The sequence below is a fragment of the Hyperolius riggenbachi genome, chromosome 1 (assembly GCF_040937935.1).
Source record: "Hyperolius riggenbachi isolate aHypRig1 chromosome 1, aHypRig1.pri, whole genome shotgun sequence".
Classification (NCBI taxonomy): Eukaryota; Metazoa; Chordata; class Amphibia; order Anura; family Hyperoliidae; genus Hyperolius; species Hyperolius riggenbachi.
Window position 1 is genome coordinate 150,054,380 of NC_090646.1, and position 6,000 is coordinate 150,060,379.

A 6,000-nucleotide genomic window follows, 5' to 3' on the forward strand; every position below is an offset into this window, starting at 1 on the left:
CCAGATACACCGGTGACGGTGTGCGCTAGCATGCTTAGACTTGCTCTTTGTTTGAGCTAACACTCATGACTGATGGGAAGCATCGCCTCCTAGCGGGATGAAAACGGCAATTGGATAGGGTGTAAAGAACTCACTGAAGGGGTGGGAGAGGGTGATAAATGTAACTAGATTAGGTGATGCTTTCATCTCCTAATTAATGAACTCGCCAGCGATTATCACTTTATCGCTGGTGAGTTTGGAAATAGGATATGGCCCTAAATTAGTGTTTCTCAAACCTGTCCTTGTGACTCCCCAATGGTGCATGTTTTGCAGGCAACCTCACCTATGCACAGGTGGGGTCATTAGTGTCTCAGCTACATGGAATCTGTCTAGCTGACACACTAATTACCGCACCTGTGCATAGGTGAGGTTGCCTGCAAAACATGCACCGTTGGGGAGTCACGAGGACAGGCTTGAGAAATACTGCCCTAAATTTTCATTTGTTCATAATAATTTCATCCCTAAACCTTAAACCCCAATGTAATCCAATAGAAGTCATTTTTAGGCCTTCCTTTAGACTCCTGTGGCCCGTTTCTGCACTTATGCACTAAACATTTGGGGACTGTCAACCAATAAATAAAAAAAAAAAAATTGTAGGTACGGTACTTGGGAGATCCCAAGGATAGCCATAGGAGAGTGTGATTAAAGGTAGGTGAGTTGTAGGACGGTTGGAGGAGGTGTCGCTCAAAAATAACCGTGAGGACCAAGAACTGAAGGAAAGATAAAGAGACTGCACATTCAGTACAACAATTGATCAGGCTGTAAAGCCACTGGTGGACAGGTCTTACCTTCTGTGATGGGCTTTGTTCCACTGTAACGGGGGTTTTGGCATCTCCGGAAGTAGCTGAAAAAAGGACAATTATTGTATATAGTTTGCCACTAAAGTCACAGATCCCACAGAGGATGCAAAACGTACATATTCACAATCATGTCATTTTTTAAAAGAGTGGAAGGTTGCAATAAATTATTACTATCTGTTGCTGTTTGTGTCTATGTTCTGAAGAGGAATACGTAAAATAGATGATAATACTGTATGGGTATTGATCATCAGGGAAACCTATTTATATAATAAAGATAATCACACACCTGCTAATACCTGCTTTGATAGTCTGTACAATTTTGCATACAAGAAATACTGGTGGAGCTTAAAAATGTGATTTCTATTTCTTTCCCAAGGACCAAGTGGTCTCCAGTCCACTAGGAAGCCGCTGACTGTGGACAGCTTCTCCTTGTATAAGTTACTTGGAGAGGCAGAATTTAGCAAGGTGAGTGATTGAACTGATTTTCAGTCCAGACATGGCTCGAGATCTCCATCTCTATAGGTTGTCTAATTTCTACAAGATGTAAAGAGCCAGCAGCCTCTGGATGACTGTATTCCTGTATTGTGACTGTCCATCTTACTTAAAGGAACACTGTCATGAAAATCTTAACATTTAAAATACATGTAAACATATACAGATAAGAAGTATGTTTCTTCCAGTGTTAAATGAGCAATAAATTACTTTTCTCCTATGTTGCTGTCACTTACAGTAACAAGTAAAAATCTGAAAGAACTGACAGGTTTTGGACTAGCCCATCTTTTCATGGGGGATTCTCAGGGTTTTCTTTATTTTTAAAAGCACTTAGTAAATGGCAGTTGCTCCGTCCAACTGCCAAAAAAGTGCAGTGAGCATGGAGGCTGGCCAGCATCTTTTTCTAAATGTTTTTCAAGGAGTGTCTTCATAAATAATAAAGGCCATGCTGTGAATCCTCTAGGGAGAGGTGGACTAGCCCAAAATCTGTCGGTAATGTCAGATTTCTACTGCTTACTGTAAGTGACAGCAACATAGGAGAAAAGTAATTTATGGCTCATTTTACTCTGGATGAAACATGCTTCTTATGTGTATGTGTTTACATGTATTTTAAATGTTAAGGTTTTCACAACAGTGGTATTTTATCAATCAGTAAGTTGTAATTTCTGTCTCCTCCAGATGTATCTAGCATCTCATCTAGCCAGTGACCAACAGCTGACTGGGGAAAAGGTGAACAAAGGTTTTTAAACAGATATTCCAAGGTCATTACAGAGAGCTCCAAGTGTTGGAGAATATAAGGATTGTCCCCTCCCAGAGGCACAGCTAGAACGCACTGGGCTCCATAAAAAAATGTTGGTTGGGCCCCCTCACCCCAATGGAAGACCTGGTCCCCCCATTTAGTGTTTCCTGGTTGTATAGTGGTCCCCTATCACCCATATACTATTCCCTAGTGGTCTAGTGGTAATCCCTCCACCTCACAATATTCCCTTGTGATCTAGAGGTTCTCCTTGCTCTTATAGTTTTTTTGTGGTGGTCTAGTAGTCCTCCCTACCATTATAGTTCTTCCTAGTGGACTAGTGGCCCCCTTCCCACTTATAGATTTTCTTGGTGGTCTACAGTGGTTCCCACCCATAAAGCTTTCTTTGGTGGTCTAGGGCCCTCCCCCCCCAATTATATTTCCTAGACTTTGGTGAATGATCAAGTGCCCCCCCATATAAATTAATAAATATATTTAACATATCATTGTACCAACAATGAATGTGTGGATCAAAAATATTAATGTATCCACATATTACTTACTTTACTCTATAAACTTTACTCTAGTAAACTTAAAATATAGGAAATACAGAGCCCCTTTTCATGGCCATGGCAAATGTTTTGAGCTGTAGAGCTCCTTTGTCTGCAAAACCTTTAGGGTCGGGTCACATGGCCACCCCATGGGGACTGTGTTGCTACAACTAGTGGCTGTGACTAGACTTAAATAGAATATAAAGCTGTTGCCAGGCATAGAAACTAGTTATTAGTAACTACTTACCGAGGCTTCTCACCTCTTACTAGCAATAAAGCCTGTTTACAGCATTTAGTTGCTATGACAACTATTAGTTGCAAATAGCTGACATTAAGTGCTCTGAAAACCTGACATAACATTCAGTAAAAATGTGTTTTCCTTCTTTTTATTACTCATACAGTTATCATATTTGCTTTTGTGCACACGTAATATTGTCTGTTTACAAATTAGAAGTTTCCACAGTGTAGTTTTTCTTGCCCTGAAAGCTGGCATTGCATTTTAATCTTTTTCTATTATAACTGCTTTTTATTATATATTAAAATAGTCTAATGAGCTATTCTAAACACTGTGTGTGCCTGAAGCAGAGGCAGCTTTTCAGAGAGTGTTTGTTTACATTCCAGTGTTGATACATTTGTGTTTAACAAGTAAAAAAGATACTGTTATCTCCAGTTGGATGCAAATTTGAAGCTGAATAGCAGGACAAAGTGCTTTGTTTAACCATTTCAGTGATGTTCTGTTTGAATTTTTTTCTGGGATAGTAGCTTTCAAGCTGTGAGAAATGCTGGCTTCCCGACCACTTTAGACATAGCTCTTACAGCTAAGAGAAGCTTGCGGGGTTAACTAGCAACTGCTCTCTGAGTATAAGGGAATTATCAGACATCATAGAGAAGTAGCTTTAGAGAATTAATACTAGAGATATGAAATAGATGATTGCCAAACAAAATAATAATTAAAAAAAATGAGCAATTTACTGTTTTTATAGCAATAATGTTCTGTTTCATATTTCTTAGCTACTATGCAAGAGTCTAATAAGATGTAAAAAGCTGCTCAGCAACCTTCAAGAAGAGCCACTATTTATTTCTATATTGTGAGGGATGTAGGGTCCGGAGAGGCTCGCCCACTGTTTCGTGTTGCATCCCCTCTGGAAAAACCGTGTGAGACTATTAGCACCTTTGAAATAATATTCTACGAAGCCAAGAAGCTTCTGATACCAGATACACAGAAACAGATCTCTCTTTCTCATTTGAAACATGCCAAGCCATGTAAGAGACATATTATATCCGCTCCATCACTAGAGTCAAGACCAGGGGCTCTGACCAGCTCGGAAACACCATAATCAGACTCACAATGCCACCATATAAGCTGCAATTCCATCTATCAGGGAACATCAGCATTTCCTCACCTGGACAAAACCATCTCCTTGGTCTCTTTATCCGGACAGCCACAATCTGACAACAAGACTAGAAACTTTGTAAAGCACTGCGGAAGATGTCAGCGATATATATAAATATTAGATAATAAATAATAACATTGTTGTAAAAGTAAAATAAAAACAATTTGTGAGCTTTTTTTTCATCATTTTGATGTTGCCAAACCATGTGAAATTATTTACTTACTGCAAAAAAATTTTTTTAAAGAGACTCTGTAACAAATTTTTCAGCCTTAGTTCTTCTATCCTATAAGTTCCTATGCTTGTTCTAATGTGCTCTGGCTTACTGCAGCCTTTCCTAATTGCAATGTCTCTGTAATAAATCTTATCTCCTTTCCTCTGTCGTGTCTGTCGGGCTAAGGCTTGAATGTGTGGAATGTGCAGGGCTGCTTGTGATTGGATAGAAGCGATACACACCCTCTGCAGGCCCCCTGCACACTCTGTATGACTCACACACTCTGTTTATGTGAACCTATCACAAGCTGTTAGTTTGTTTGTAAACACTGCCTAAAACTGTTAATTACAAGCCAGAATTGCAGCAGAGAGTGGCAGAAACAGCACAGAGGAGCCCAGGAGAAAATAAGGAATAGAATGGTATGCTTTTTAGTGTAAGAATATTAGAGTACAGATTCTCTTTAAGGTGGGTATTGATGTATTTATAATAATATATGATTAATTTCAATTTTGTCCAAAACATATTTCTTTAAGGCATAGTTAACAGTACTCAGCTGAATTGCAGAATAATTCTGCATCTCAACTCACTTCCCATACACTTCAATGGAAACCCTCCTGATGAAGGCCAACGCTATTTGGCTGAAACGCGTTGAGGTTGTGGAGCTTGTTAGGCAACAAGGGCTCAGGCTTGTATTTTGTGTGAGCCGTGAGCGCGCAGCGACCACCCACAGATGAAACATCGAGTCTGGGCAGTAGGTGACGTCACCGAGAAAGGGAAATCCCAGTGGAAGCCCAGCCGGGCGGAAGTTCACAGAGCGGCTCGCTGAGTCTGACGGGCGGAAGTGACGCAGCCCGCGCGAGAACGCCAGTCTGGACGTGCCATTTGGGAAGTTGCTACCGGAGTGTATCTGGCTGAAAAGAGTAATCTGCCTCCCGGGGGAAACTACCAGGAGACGAATTTGGATCAACTTATCAGATATCTCATGATGCCGCCCCGTGTATGAAATATAACGACAGTGTGCGGACACGTGAGTTAAGATAATTGATCATCCGACTAAGGGGTGGTGCACACCAGAGCGGGATGCATTTTGCAGAAACGCATACTCCCGGGCTGCTGCAGATTTTGGATTGCGGAGTCGTTTCTGCCTCAATGTTAAGTATAGGAAAAACGCAAACCGCTCTGAAAAACGGCAGTTCAGAGCGGTTTGCCAGACGGTTTTTGTTACAGTAGCTTTTCAGTAACAGCTTTACTGTAACAATACATGAAATCTACTACACCAAAAACGCTTCACAAAACCGCAAAATGCTAAGTGAAACGCTACAGAAAAAGAAGAAAAAGCGTTTCAAAATCTGCTAGCATTTTGCGGATCTGCTAGCGTTTTTTGGTGTGCACCAGGCCTTCGTGTGCATAAAAGTGCTGGATCTTGACTAATCTGCTAAGGACAGAACAATATTGCTCCTTCGTTCTGAGAGAGGGGTGTTTTTTGATTGAACATTTATTGTTGAGCTGAATATTTTTATCTTCAAAATTTTTAGACTTTTTGGATTAGCCATATGTACTGACTCCTGAACTGGAGGAATTTTTTATATATCCATTTGAGATATTGAAGGGCCCTTCATATTAGGTGTGTGTGGGTTGTATGAATGATTGACACATTTTATATCTTCTTTGTGTATTACTGAGATTGGGAATAAAAGGAATTAATTAAATAATCAATTAGCGCGTGTTGCACATATATAACTTCAATGGAGCTGTTTACAGTACTGTGCTGTAATTG

At 40.2% G+C, this 6,000-nt stretch overlaps 1 long non-coding RNA gene across 2 annotated transcripts in view; it reads right to left on the reverse strand.

The window, feature by feature from the left end:
* The window catches only part of LOC137546483 (uncharacterized), a 32,395-nt gene extending 29,492 nt beyond the window's left edge, over nt 1–2,903 (reverse strand). For both annotated transcript variants that reach the window (XR_011026268.1, XR_011026266.1), the window contains exons 1-2: nt 2,866–2,903; nt 828–883 (exon numbers count right to left, since the gene is read on the reverse strand). This is a non-coding gene — a long non-coding RNA (uncharacterized lncRNA). The remainder of the gene's footprint in view (nt 1–827; nt 884–2,865) is intronic.
* Between the last annotated feature and the right edge of the window lie 3,097 nt (nt 2,904–6,000).